The following is a 15,152-nucleotide window of genomic DNA, read 5'->3' as shown; positions in this document are numbered from 1 at the left end:
ACTCCCCTTCGAGGGGACAATTTGCATATTAGGCTTTTATTATATAGGATATTTGAAATCCTGTTATTTTAAATATGTATGTTTGAGAAAGGGAAGTATTTATATTCTAAAATTTTATCCAATGAGCTTTGCTGGTGTGACTCAGTGGTTGAGCGTTGACCTATGAACCGGGAGATCACAATTCTATTCCTGGTCAGGGCACATGCCCAGGTTGTGCCTCGATCCCCAGGTTTGTAGGGGGCAGCCGATTGATGATGCTTCTCTCTCATTGATATTTCTATCTCTCTGTCCCTCTCCCTTCCTCTCTCTCTCTAAAAATCAATAAGGACATTTTTTAAAAAGTAAAAGAGTAATTCATCTTAAAATAAAAATATAAATTGCTAGAGCATTGCAGTTTGTTTTTTACAAAAAGGAATTCATTAGTAATGCTAATTTAGTTAAACCCATTGCCTTGAAACTGCTTCATACATGTATTTTGAGAGTATATTTATTTCCTCCACATTGACCGTGTTTTCATTAAAATGAACTGCCCAGAGTTTTAATACATTTCTGGTTGCTGGGTGTGGCTTCCTATCAGCAGGCCCACATCCTACCCAGTTTCAACACTGGCACTTTGAGGCTTAAATAGGAAAAAAATAGTGATATTTATCTGCTTAATAAAGTTTTACTTTTCTTAACAGAAAGTTGAAAGGTATAAGTCTAAAATCCAATATGCTCATATCTTTAAGATAGTTTTATTTCTTTTTTGCTGACCAAAAAAACAACAACAAAAAGTAGTGGTGGCTTGGGGAAATGGGACTTCCCTTGATTAATTCCCACATTAGATATTCTTGTATGTAAGTTGCTAAGAAAAACAGGTGACAGTCAGCATTTGATTTTGCTTTTGTCATATGACACCATCCCTCCCTGTTTTCACCCAGGATGGTCTCTGCTGCCCTGGGCCAGTGAGCATGTCTTGTGCTTATATCCTGGTATAAAGATAATCCTCATTGTTTCTGGCAGCTCAGTACCCCAGCAGAAGGCCCAGTTCACTTGTGACCAAGAGGGAGTGACCCAAGAATGTTGGAGGTTAGCAGAGATAACTGGCAAGTCCTTAGCTGTGCCTGCCACAGAGAGGACTCCCTGTTGGTGGCTATTCTGATCCTGGGATTATAATCCTCATCACCATCTTTCTCATCATCATAGGCTCAGTGTCTCCCTCAAGTGTTTCACTTTGACCATTTTTAGGATGGGGTGAAGCAAATTAAGCTGTCAATGAAGGAGGAAGATACGGCAATTTCAGAAGGCAGCATTTCACTAGAGCCCTGTGTTCCCTGCTTTACCTTCACTGCCCCCCCCCCCCCGCTAGCTAATCACTGGCTGTAAACTCAAATTGCTGTTTGTTGTCATCTCAAGTAGCAGACAGTAAATGTTGACAGTCTTAACTGTGGGGACTGGTAACATGATAAAATAAAGATAAAATCCTTGCACCTGTTACCCACGATGAAAATAAAATCAGTTTCACTTAGTGTATTTTCCCGTGAAATTTAGACTAATTGTCACATTCAAGTAATTTAGGCATGAGATCTTAGACCATAAAAAATACATTTAATTATGTTAATTCTTAATTTAATGAAATACAAAGACTATCATCTAGAGTGGAAATAGTACAGTTTTGTTACTAGTCCAATGATTCTTAACGTCATGATCTCCTTACTTTTAGAAGAGAAACATTTCTTTGTAGAACAACTTGGAATAGAATGGCACTGTATAAATGTAGCCACTAGCTTCATGTATGTACAGTAGGTCCTTGGGTTACATCGGAGATCCGTTCCTACAGCGTGACAATGCGATTTTCGCCATAAGTCAGAACCCACCTACATAAGCTCCTGTGTCACTCACATGGAGCACATACACAGCAGTAATGAAGTGAAACAGTAAAAAAATGTAAAAGAAAGATAACTCCTGACCTTTACTTGTGGTAAATAAATAATAAAAAACATAAAGCACATATGTGCATACGTCAAAATGACGGAACTTTTTTTATATATAAATAAATGGGAGATGGTGACATAACCACGAAACGACGTACGTCAAGTCCGATATAACCCGAGGACTGTCTGTATTTACATGTAAATATAAATTTATTAAAATTGTGTGGCTAGCACTTACCATATTGGAAATGTCCATTGTTAGAGGAAAGAACCATTCTGTCTGACAGGACTGGCCGATATTATAACTGAACTCTATTAGAAAGTTGTTCTATATTTCTCCATTTAATTGTGAAGAACACAAATAATGCTTGGAGAACAAGAGTATAGTAAGTGCTCACCTACAGGCGTGGATGGGTGCTTGGAAACTGTGACTAACCAGTATTATCATAGGCTCATGGATATAATGAATAAGAGTTAAGTTTCTATGGCATATTTCTGTATATCAGTGAACCTATAGTAAAATTGGTTGCCTTATAAGTCATTTTGCTTAAAATTGCAGTTTCCAAGAACTATGTTGAGGGCTTAACTGTACTGTATTTATTTTACAATGTTTTCTTCACAAATAATTCTGTCAATCCCCAGATAATTTAGGTCAGGACACCCAGCCTGTGTTGTCTTTCATTAACTTTCAAGTAGTCTTGAGAAACAATGGGCAGGTTAAGAGCCCCTTGGGATTATATTAACAGCCCCAGAGGTATCTGTAGCTATGGGGAACTAACAAATAGGGCTGAATGAACTGAGCACCAAGAAGTGTGGGCTCTAGTCTCCTCTGCTGATAATGTGCTAATTCAGTGGTTGGCAAACTGCGGCTCGCGAGCCACATGCGGCTCTTTGGCCGCTTGAGTGTGGCTCTTCCACAAAAGACCGACTTCTGCGCATGGGCCACGAAGTTTCAATCGCACTGTACGTGCGTGCCCACACGTGGTATTTTGTGGAAGAGCCACACTCAAGGGGCCAAAGAGCCGCGTGTGGCTCGCGAGCCGCAGTTTGCCGACCACTGTGCTAGGTTAATTGGGTTCAGCATCAAAGTGCCTTTTACAGCCCTGGTGCTCTAATAAAATAATTTACTATGATCATCCTCACAAAGTCACCTGGAGGGTCCTTGTGTGTCCAGTCCTGCACTAAGCTCTAGGCCTACTAGGTCTTTAATTAAATGAGGAAATAGCACATCTCAAGTTAAAGTACAGTACAGGGGCAAGGCACAGGAGAAAAAGCTAACAAACATGTAGAGTAATGCTTTCCAATAGATGTAATGTAAGCCCTGGCCTGTGTGGCTCGGCTGTAGCATCATCCAGTGCATCCGGGTCTCCAGTTGTATTCCTGGTTACGGCACATACCCAGGTTGTGGGTTTGATCCCCAGTTGGGTGCTTACAGGAGGCAGCCAGTCAATGTTTCTCTCTCACATCGATGTTTCTCTCTCGCTCTCCCTCTCTGGCGTGTTCTCTCTCTCTCCCCCTCTCCCTTTCCCTCCTTCCCTCCCTCCCTCCCTCCCCCCACCCCCAAATCAATAAAAGCATATATATCCTTGGGTAAGAATTTATATATATATATATATATATATATATATGCCATAAATATATATTTATGTAAGAGCCATATATATATAATATACGCCACATAGAAATCTAAATACAAGCCAAGTATTTCTAATGAAAATTTAGCTTCCAAATTAATGTATACTATACATGTAAGATAACAGATTTTAAAGAAGTATGGAAAAAAGTGTAAACTGCCTCAGGAATTTTTCATATTGATTACATGTTGAAATGAATGGCCATATTTTCAATATATTTGGTGAAATATGTTATAAAAATTAATTTCTCTTTTAAAAAATCTTTTTAAATGTGACTCCTAGAAACTTTAAAATTACCTCTGTGGTTGGCATTATATTTCTATTTGTAAGCATTAATGTAAAAGGATAAAAGCAAATAACCCTAAATAAATAATGGTTAAAATGTGAGCTTAGTTAAGAATAGTTTTAAATGGAATAAAAAGATAAAGGCAAACAACTAGGGAAAATGAACATAAAAGGGAGTAATATTTATGAGTGCTGTGTGCCTATACACTTTGTTTATGTTCCTAAGAGGTTTCTGATAGCAATAGTGTCATCTCTGTTTTTCAGGTGAAGAAAGTGAAGCTCAAGGAGGATAAGTGCTTTCCTGCCAGGTCACACAACTAGCAACTGGAGAACTAGATTGAAAATCTGGGGACTACACTCTGCACAGGGCCTCTGAGCTCCTGCAGGTTCTGCAGGTGCAGGCCTCCTGCAAGCTCCCTGCTTGGGTCCACTCTGGAGATTGAATGTTTAAAGGAAACCCAGGATTTGGTTTCATCAGGTATGGGAAGACACACAGACACGGAAATGACTGTCATGAAGGAAGAATTTTGTTATACTCACAGATCTCTAAAAATAGGAGGCCTTGGCATACCAGCCAGGGCCACGTGGGAAAGCACCAGGCATGGTCAGGAAGCAGTGAGAGAAAAAGAAGACATGGAAAAAGTCTTTATTGTGGAGTCCATGGGAAAGAATCGGGGAGGCAGCATAAGCAGGTTTAGGATTGGGTGCTTTGAATAATTTCAGTGGGTTCTGGGGCAGAGAAGCTGTCCATAGTTCACTGGTCCCAGGCCCTGGGGTGATTAGGGCAGAGGAATAGTGACCCAGAGATTAAGAACCCTATAAAGGAGGTGGCTGGGGTCTGGACTCCGGATTGGTTGGTTTGCAGATGAAAGGCATACTCCCAGTTGTTTGTTCTCTCTAGGAATTAGCTAACCCTGGGAGGGGCCACCCTTCTACTTCAGCAAGATGTCAGATATCAAAGCATCAGATACAGAAACTGGAAAACATGGTTACTACAATGAGGTTTCTGGACAGCTTCAGCCTCCGGAGCTTCTGCAGGCCAAATGCCAGTGAGGCTCAGAGTGGGGAGCAAATGGAGAAGGTGACACCTTTCCCTGTAGACTGTGGGCTCCAGCCTGACAGCAAACAACCTATTCATTTGTTTTGTATCTGCTTTCATTCAGTGACGTTTATAACATTCTAAATTGTCAGTTTAAGTGTAGTTTCACTACTGGGGATTGTTTTTAGGTAATCACCATGGGTCTGATTTTAAATCACATTCTATTACAATTGCATAACAAAGTGAGATGTCAATTGTTTTAATGTTTTCTTATTTATTGTTCTTTAGCTACACAAGCATCTTAAGGAGCTACAAAAATTGGTGGATATATTGCCATCAATTAAGCATAAGGTAATATTTTTTTTGTAAATCACTTGAAATATATTTTATGTTTCAATCTCAGACTAGAGACACTAACAAGGCCCTTTGTATTGGGAGATGTACTTCACCTCCGTGGATTCTGTTAGTGGGCGCTAGCCACTGGTTTTGCTGCCATGGCCTGAGCATTCGAGGACTTGGGAACATAATGATCCAGGTGACGGACTCGGAGAGTGGTGGGGTAGTCAGGGATCCTGAGTAGGTCCAGTAGTCCGGGCAGGTGGGCATCAGGCAGGCTGGGTCGAAAGACCCAAATTCCACTATGGTACCCTCCTCTGCTCCCGACACCTGCTCCCTCTCAGTCCTTGTGGACACACGTAGAGCAGCCTTCTTGACTCTAGCTACCCTCCCTCAGGCAGGAAGCAGAGAAAAGTTGGACAGAAACTTGGCTTGTCCACCTCTAAATAATAATTACACATATCCTTCAGGACGGATACCTTTGTCCAGCCCCAAGATCAGTTGTTCAATATTCAGAATCCCAAAGGGGCTGCTCCCTGGAAGTCCATATGTTGCTCTCTTTCTCTTTCCTTCCCCATCTCCCCCTCTTTCCTTCCTTCTTCTTTCTCACTCCCCTTTGACTAGGATCCTAGCTCCTAATTTGCATTGCATTTTAGAAAGGAGGATGCTATTAGGCTTTTGAAAAAGAAAGCCTCCTTATTTGTGCACCAGCCACCACCTCATGCCCCCCAAGAATTCAGAGGAGACCACCTGCTAGAAACTCACTAGAATGGAGGGGGAAAATGGGTTCTGCTGTGTTCCCACTGAGGAGTGTCAGAAATACAGAGTTAATTGCAGCCATGGGCATGTGTGATTCTGTCCAGAGAACCTAAGGAGCTCCTCTGGACACGGCTGGTCCCCAGACACTCCTAGAGTTGTTGCCTTGTCATCTGATTCCTGAGTGGTTGTCATCACCATGAAATGATAGTTTGGTGACCCTTTCTCTTGGCCAGGATACCATAGTGGAATTTGGGTCATTCGACCCTTCCTGCCTGATGCCCACCTGCCCGGACTACTGGACCTACTCAGGATCCCTGACTACCCCACCACTCTCCGAGTCTGTCACCTGGATCATTAAGAAGCAGCCTGTAGAGGTTGATCATGATCAGGTACATTCTTTCCATGTTTCTGTATAAGGAAATTCTAGTTTTCCTCTTCAAAACAAGCCTGGGCTCAAACTTTGGGATCAGTTTTTAACTTACAATGCTTATACACTTATATTAAAATGTGCTAACTTCTTGTCTAATTTGGGAATGAATTAGAAAGCTTTAGTGAACCAGGGAAAGGTGTTAAAACATAGAACATAAGCTTTTTGCTTTCATTCTTGACAGTGACCTATATTTTGCTGTATACACATTGGGTAGAGTCTCTATAAAAATTAAAACTCTTTTAAATGAGAAAAAATGAAGGCTGGAAATAGCTGTTTAAAACGTTTTAGTTAGGTAAATTTTACTAAGGAATCTTAGAGTAGAGACAGAATCCAGTAAAGCCTAAATAGAAATTTTATTCTAAGTTGGGAGTTTAGACTTGGTATTTGTTTCTCCTTTAGAAATTTAGTGTATTGTATCAACATACAAAATCCTGTTTAATAAATCAACTAAATTATAAAAACTGTTTTTACTTGTTTATATTGGATTTTTATTGATTTTTTTTCATAACAAAATCTTCCAAATTCTTTTTTTCAAGGCAATGTAACAATGAAACTAAAACACACTAAATGTTGGGATTCCCCCCAAAAAGTAAACAGTAGACCAATATCTCTCAAGAAAGTTTAGGAAAAAAGAAAGCTAAATAAAATATTGAAATGGAATCCAGAGTGCATCAGAAGAAATATATACTTTGTCCGAGTGTAGGATATTTTTAGTATTGCAAGGATGTTTCAGTATTAGGAATGATATGATTAGGTACCTACTATTATTAGCGTCTATTTATATAAAAACCCTGGGTGTTCACCTGTCACATCCAAGGCTCAACCAACTGGAAGGAAGTCAGTCCTGCAGGGGTCGCCTTGGCGACGGCTGCGCCCTCCCCTGAGCTGTTTCTCATGAGGGCAAGGTTTGAGGCAAGAACCGGCCCTCAGAGTGTGGACATACTGAGTCCTGGGTCACCTTGCCAAGGACTGCGCCCTCCCCGAGCTGTTTCCCACGAGGCCTGAGAGAAGAACGTACCCTCGGAGTGCCAGGAATGCCCAGCGGCAGTCAGTCCTGGGTTGCTGAGGCAAAGGCCATGGCGTGGTAGAACTCTGGGTCTGGCCCAACAGGGCGCATGGCCAGCCTTCAAACCAGACCCTGACAGGAGGGAGGAGGGAGCCCCGTTCCTCCTGTTGGATAGTTTGCTGTCAGTTGTCTGCCAGCCAAGAACCCCATTCACCTGCGTATCTGTATAAAGTTTTAATACATTATATTAGAGGTCGTGGTGGTACTGTTTTACCCACAGCGTATACAGGAATTGCTGCAAATTTACTTCCAGGTGGAAGGACCTTTCATTCCCAATATAAATGACCAATTCCATTAAATGAAACTTCAATTTCTAGACTTGATATAAACAGTGAAGTTGCTAAACCTATTAAAAAGGCCCAACTTCTCATTATTGATGAATGCACCATGGCATCCAGTCATGCTATAAACGCCATAGACAGATTACTAAGAGAAATTATGAATTTGAATGTTGTATTTGGTGGGAAAGTTCTCCTTCTTGGAGGGGATTTTTGATAATGTCTCACTGTTGTGCCGCATGCTATGTGATTAGCCATAGTACAAACGAGTTTAAAGTACTGTGATGTTTGTGGATGTTTCATAAAGTTGTCTCTTACAACAAATATGAGATCAGAGGATTCCTCTTATAGCGGATGGTTAGTAAAATTTGGAGATGACAAATTTGATAGCAATTTTCATTTAGGAATGGATATTATTGAAATCCCCTGTGAAATGATTTGTAATGGATCTATTATTGAAGCTACCTTTGGAAATACTATATCTATAGATAATATTAAAAATATATCTAAAAAATGCGATTCTTTGTCAAAAAAATGAGCACATTCAAAAATTAAATGAAGACATTTTGGGTACACTCGATGGAGATTTTCACACGAATTTGAGTGATGATTCCATTGATTCAACAGATGATGCTGAAAGGAAAATTTTGCCATTGAATTTCTCGCATTTTTGGATTCTTTTTTCATTTTGCTTTTCCGGTTGGGTGTTTTTTGCTTCCTCGCATTTCAAATCATTGACTTGATTCTTGCGCTCCTCTGGTCTGCTGTCGGGAGTCTGTATAATATTCGTTATTTCAGTCCGTGTATGCTTAATTTCTAGTTGGTTCCCCAATATAAGATCGAGGGTCTTATTAGTTTTCTTGTAGATCTCATTAAGTTTATCGGCGGCTTCTAAACAGTTCTTGAGAGACCTTAAAAGTGTGGTTCTGAACTTTATATCTTCCATTGACAATTTTGTCCTGTTTCTTTGTCTCCGCATTTTGTTATGCTTCCTTGGTGCACCCCCTAGTGGTCTTTGTTCGCAGTCTTATAGTTAAATCTTGATTGTTGTAGCTAATTCCAGGGAGGGTTTGACCTCCAGGCCAAGTGGCTATGAGAATCAGCTGTGTCAGCAGTGAGAGAACTTCTGTCCTCTAGGGAGGTGCTAATCTAGCCTTTGCCTGAGGCTATCCGGCAAAAGCCTCTGTGCAGGGCTTGGGCAGGGCGGGTAGCACAGGATCAACAGAGTGGGCTGGAGAGAGCAGTTATGGCGGCTCTCAGTCCTGTCCCCAGGGGCTCTGCCTCTCTGAGTCCCAGCACCCGCTGCAAAGCTCGGAGAGAAAGCTGCACTCGCTCTGACCGAAGCCAGACAGTCCCACTTCTCCCGTTTGAGTCTGGGTCCCTGAAGACTCCCCTGTATCTGGAGCTCAGAGTCTGCGACTCCCTCCCGATTGAAAACGCCAACCGCGCCCTCCGCCGCCAGCCCGCTCGCGCACTCCGCACCTCAGAAATTGACTTCAGCACTGCACCTCCTCTGAGTGTCCGTATGCGTTTCTCTTTCCTCCTAGTTGTAGGACTTCCACTCAGCCAGCGCTCCTGTGGTTCTGGGTGATGTCCCTTCCGTTTTTTGGTTTCACTTTTGAAGTAGTTGTTCAAAGCAGCAAACTCCGGCGTTAACCTATGCCGCCATCTTGGTTCTCCTGAATTTCTTAATAGTGTTACTCCTTCGGGAATGCTGTGTCATAAATTAAAATTGAAAGTGGGTGCAATCATCATGCTATTGAGAAATCTTAATAGTAAATGGGGTCTTTGTAATGGTAGTAGATTTATTATCAAAAGATTACAACCTACAATTATTGAAGCTGAAGTATTAACAGGATCTGCAGAGGGAGAGGTTGTTCTAATTCCAAGAATTGATTTGTCCCCATCTGACACTGGCCTCCCATTTAAATTAATTCAATGACAGTTTCCCGTGATGCCAGCATTTGTGATGACTATTAATCACAAGGACAAACTCTAGACAGAGTAGGCATGTTCCTACCTGAACCCATTTTCACACATGGTCAGTTATATGTTGCTTTCTCTCGAGTTTGAAGAGCATGTGACGTTCAAGTTAAAGTTCTAAATACTTCAGCACAAGGGAAATTATTCAAGCACTCTGAAAGTGTTTTCACTCAATGTGGTGTACAGGGAGATATTAGAATAAGTTTGATCACTTTATCAGTCATTGTTTGCATCACTGTTCTTCTTCTATCGTGTTTTTGTTGTTTTCATATCATGTTTTTGTTTTTATATCATGCCTCTGTTATATCCTTTTATTACTCTTTATTAATAAATTTATATATTATTTTCATATACATTCTACTAATTTCCTTTCATCTCTCACACTTCTATTACAGAGAAAGGGCAAATAGCAATATTAAAATATTTCCGCTAATTAATTCCCTTTTAATGTGCATGAATTTCATACACCGGGCCACTGGTAGTAAATAAAATTGAATTAAATTCCAGTAGTAGCCACTAAAGTTAGACAAAATAAAAGATTAAGAATATTAGAGAAACAATCAGTGGAGTCCCATATTAATTTATAGAAGTCAATTCCTTTGACGTATAAAAATCACAATTAGAAAATATAAGGGATGGAAGAGCCCAACTTATAATGGAAATTGAAAAACTAAAATACTTTGGAAAGAACTTACCATAAAATGTTAACAAGAAAACTGTAAAACATTCCTAAGGAACACAATAAACTTGAACTAATAAAATTTATACCTTGCCCCGTCTGGTTTGGCTCAGTGGATGGAGTGTCATTCTGGGAACTGAAGGGTCCCGGGTTTGATTCTGTTCAAGAGCACGTACCTTGGTTGCAGGCTTCTCCCCAGCTCAGGCCCTGGTTGGAGCTTGTGCGGGAGGCAACCAATCGATGTGTTTCTCTCACATCAATATTTCTCTCTGTCTTTCTCTTCTCTCTTCCACTCTTTAAAACTCAATGGAGCCCTAACCAGTTTGGCTCAGTGGATAGAGCGTTGGCCTGCGGACTGAAAGGTCCCAGGTTCGATTCCGGTCAAGGGCATGTACCTTGGTTGCGGGCACATTCCCAGGAGGAGGTGTGCAGGAGGCAGCTGATTGATGTTTCTCTCTCATCGATGTTTCTAATTCTCTATCCCTCTCCCTTCCTCTCTGTAAAAAATCAATAAAATATTTTTTAAAAACTCAATGGAAAAATATCCTCAGGTCAGGATTTTTAAAAATTTATTAATTAATTTAAAAAATAAAATTTATACCATGTAATTGAATAGAAAGTCATCCTAAAAACATCTTTAATGTCAATTTCCCTTAAGTTGTTATTCTCCATGAATTGTTTATTCTCCATCAATTTTATCTAGTCCCAGTAAATATACCAATGGTTATGTTGTGGGAGGCTGCCCTGTGGTAGGATGTTTAACAGCATTCCTGGACTCTGCCCATTGAATGCCAGTGGTACCCCAAGTATGACAGCCAAAATTTTCTCATCATTCTTTAATGTCTATTGCAAACTCACCCTAGTTGAGCACCACTGATATATGCTAATCTCCAATATCTACTAACTAATGAAATGCATTACATCATGATGCATGAGAAAAAGAAACTGATGTGTCTTCAGTGGCTATGAAAATGGGTTTTATCTAATCAACATGTTGATTTACCAGTAAAACCATATGACTAATTGACTTATGTCTATATATCTTACCAACAGAAGACTGGTTTGCTACAGGGTCATTAGCCTCAAACCAGAACGACACCCACTGGGTTTTATTGCAGATAGGATGTGGGAAATTGTGTAGACATTGGAAAAAAATGCATGATAAAAAATCCATACCCAATGGCATTAGACTATTCGGTGTGATGCTGTTACTACCTTAAGATATGTTAGATGTCTCTGAAGAGTTATTCTATCATGTAAAATGCCTTAAGAAAATTTCACCATAGGAATTTTTCTGTTTTCAAAATCATACACCTGGGTATCATTCCTTAAATAAGGAATTAGCAAAAAAATTCATCAATGAATGGAGAGTCTTAGGGATCTCATTCCCCAATACCCATCAGCTGGCCACACCCCTGTGTCCCAAGATAATTAGCCTATATGGACCTCAGAAACCTTCTGGTTCTCCCTCATTAGGTTTAGTGTCCTCGCCATTCAGCTGTCCACCTCTCAGATCTGGATAAAATCTGTTGCCCACTCTTGGATTTTATTGATTGTGGGCTGTTATTTTCTTTCTATCTCCCATCCCAGCATTGTAATGCCTTCTACGTGAGCTTTTGAGGATAATTTTCACAAGGAGAGATTGAGTCACACCACCTTGAACCAGCCTCCAAAGATAAGCACTATAATCAGTTCCCCAGAGCCTTTGGCTGCTCTGGTTTTGAACTTGGATGTTTTCAACTATAGTGGAAAATGTATTTCACTCCAACATTACCCGTAGAAATGAAAAGAGAGAAATGACATTAGTGTTCAGAGAGAACAAATCTACCCGTGAATGAGTGAAGATGGAAAATTATGTGAGAGTTCCCCTAGCCAGTTTGGTTCAGTGGATAGAGTGTCAGCCTGCAGACTGAAGGGTCCCAGATTCAATTCTGGTCAAGGGCACATGCCTGGGTTGCAGGCTCAATCCCCAGTGAGGGGTGTGCAGGAGGCAGCTGATCAATGATTCTCTCTCATCATTGATGTTTCTGTCTCTCTCCTTCTCCTTTCCTCTCTTAAATCAATAAAAAATATATGTATTTTTTAAAAAGAAAATTATGTGAGTCCATATTAAATCAACGTCGTCAGTACTAAAACATAAAATCCTGAATGGCTTTCACCATTTCCTTAAGAGCAAAATTGCAAAAAGTGACATTAGCAACCATTCTAGAAGAATGAAACAGGAATCCTTTACTAGTACTAGTAAAAGTAAATCCATTGTTTTTCCTTAAAATAGCATGCAAGTGTATTATGTTCATTTTTTCAATAATGAAGCAATGTGCCCTTCTGTTAATGTTCTGTGACTTTATGAACCTGGTAGAAATGATTACATTTTATCCCTTTAAATGTCAAGTACATAAGTCAAGGCCTCCTAGGCCCCTCTGCCTAGAGCCAAACACCTGGGGCCAGCAGTGTGGGAACCTGAGGTTCCCCAGGCCTCAGAGAGCAGGGGGCATTTTGTGAGGTTATAGTGTGCAGGTGGCACTGGCCTGGCATGTGCAGGATCCAGTGCACAGATGGTCCTCATATGCCAACACCCCACATGCTGTCCTTGCACCCTGATGCCCACTTAACCACCTAGCCCTTGTTGATCTAGCCCTATCTGCTCTGCATCTCCAAAAAACAGGAATGATTGGGAACCCAATAGCCCCTGGCGACCCCCACCCCACTACCCTGTAATCATGGGCAGCTACCTGGAAAGGTACCTAAGCACCAATTCATATAATAGGGTTCTTCCACACCACAATTTCTCCAGCTTGGCACTGTTAACATTTGGGGCCACATAATTGTTGGGTGCTGTCCTCTGCATTGGTTTTAGCAGAGTCCCTGGTCTCTAACCTCTAGGTGCCAGAAGCATACCCACATTGTAAAAATGTCATTGTCAAATATTCTTCCAGGGGGTGGGGGTGGGGGGTTGGGAGGAGATGAGAGAGAGGGAGGGAGGGAGGCTAGGGAGGGAGGGAGGGAGGGAGGAAGGAAGGAAGGAAGGAAGGAAGGAAGGAAGGAAGGAAGGAAGGAGGGAAGGAGGGAAGGAAGGGAAAGGAGGAAGGAAGGGAGGAAGGAAGGGAGGGAGGGAGGGAGAGAGGAAGGGAGGGAGGAGGGAAGGAAGGGAGGAAGGAAGGGAAAGGAGGAAGGAAGGGAGGAAGGAAGGGAGGGAGGGAGGGAGAGAGGAAGGGAGGGAGGAGGGAAGGAAGGGAGGAAGGAAGGGAGGAAGGAGGGAAGGAAGGGAGGAAGGAGGGAAGGAAGGGAGGAAGGAAGGGAGGAAGACATTGGTGGAGAACCGCTGAGGGAAAGTGACCTCTACTGGCAGAAACAGTCAAGCTTGTTCTCCAAAATGGTGTGTTTAAAACATTCCCAAGATACAGACAGAGATGAACAAAATGAAGTGCATGCTTGGCTAAAGTATTGTCCCCAGTTTTGTAGAATGCTGTAGCATGTGAATTATTCATGGTTTTGCCCTTATTAATAATCAGACAATGTAAAGATTTTTTAAAATGAGCTACTCATTTAAGCTCTTCAGGTAGCTAAAAATTAAAAAGTACAATAGCAACAAATGCTGGTAAAGATGCAGAGAATTGGAATCCCAGGCAGTGCAGGGGGTGTCTGTGGGTCCATCCATTCTGGAAGTGTTTCCTGGAACAGAATGTGGCTACCAGCAGTTCTCTTACAGAGAGAGAGAGAAAGAGAGAACTGTATCAGTGAGACTGTTCTCTGTCAAACTCTTTCTCAGAGCTGAGAACTGGAACAACCTCAATGTCCATCAGTAGGGGAATGGATCACGTAAATCTGGTCTGTGCTATCAAGCGAGTCCACAGATTGAAGGAAAGAAAGAGACCAGGGCATCTGGACTATTGAGCCAGATAATTCTGTGTTGGGTAGCTGTGCTGTGCATTGCAGGATGTTTAGCAGCAACCCTGGCCTCTCTCGAGTAGTTGTCATTAGGCCACCTCCGCTAGTGACAATCAAAAATGTCTGCAGCCCAGCCGGCATGGCTCAGTGGTTGGGTGTCAATCTGTGAACCAGGAGGTCACAGTTTGATTACTGGTCAGGGTACATGCCTGGGTTGTGGGCTAGATCCCCAGTGTGGGGTGTACAGGAGGCAGCCAGTCAGTGATTCTCATCATTGATGTTTCTCTCTCTCTCTCTCTCTCTCTCTCTCTCTCTCTCTCTCTCTCTCTCTCTCTTCTCTCTCTCTCTCCCCCTTCCTCTCTGAAATCAATAAAAATATTTTTTAAAATGTCTCCAGGCATTGCCAAATATCTCCTGAAGGACAAAAATCACCTCCAGTGGAAATCTGCTGAACTAGAGCTACCCATTTTTTAATAAAAGGATAAATCTCAAAACTGCACTTATTGAATGAAAAGGATGGGAGGTGTAATGTTATATGTAGCACATGCCATTTTTATAAATTAAACAAACACCAAGTAATACTGCTGGCATAAGAGAGGAGGCCAGGAGCCAAGTAAGTGGTCATTTGGACACTTGCCTATGATTTTCTTCCCACCTAACGTCTCTTTAAATACTGCTCAAACATGAATTTTGTGGTATTTGTCTTTAGAGGCAGAAAATAGCTGTATTCTCCCTTGGAGCTTGATTTCTAAAGGGGTGGGGACAGACGATAACCAAGTAAATAAATGTACACACTGCCAGGTGGGAGAAATGCTGTAAGAAAAATAAAACAGGAAGAGGAATGCATACACTCCATCAGTTC

The 15,152-nt window shown here is 41.5% G+C and overlaps 1 protein-coding gene across 13 annotated transcripts in view; it reads left to right on the top strand.

The window, feature by feature from the left end:
• Positions 1-15,152, top strand: part of CA5B (carbonic anhydrase 5B) — a 78,978-nt gene that overhangs the window by 2,748 nt on the left and 61,078 nt on the right. For 9 of the 13 annotated variants that reach the window (XM_036303995.1, XM_036303993.1, XM_036303992.1 and 6 more), the window contains exons 3-5: positions 4,097-4,310; positions 5,160-5,222; positions 6,200-6,355. The gene's annotated coding sequence lies outside the window, so the exon portion shown is untranslated. Of the gene's footprint in view, positions 1-4,096; positions 5,223-6,199; positions 6,356-15,152 lie in introns of all 13 variants that reach the window. The other 4 variants (XM_036304003.1, XM_036304002.1, XM_036303998.1 and 1 more) reach the window with 3 other exon arrangements.

Source organism: Myotis myotis, unplaced genomic scaffold (assembly GCF_014108235.1).
Source record: "Myotis myotis isolate mMyoMyo1 unplaced genomic scaffold, mMyoMyo1.p scaffold_m19_p_4, whole genome shotgun sequence".
Classification (NCBI taxonomy): Eukaryota; Metazoa; Chordata; class Mammalia; order Chiroptera; family Vespertilionidae; genus Myotis; species Myotis myotis.
This window is presented reverse-complemented; position numbering and strand designations above follow the sequence as displayed.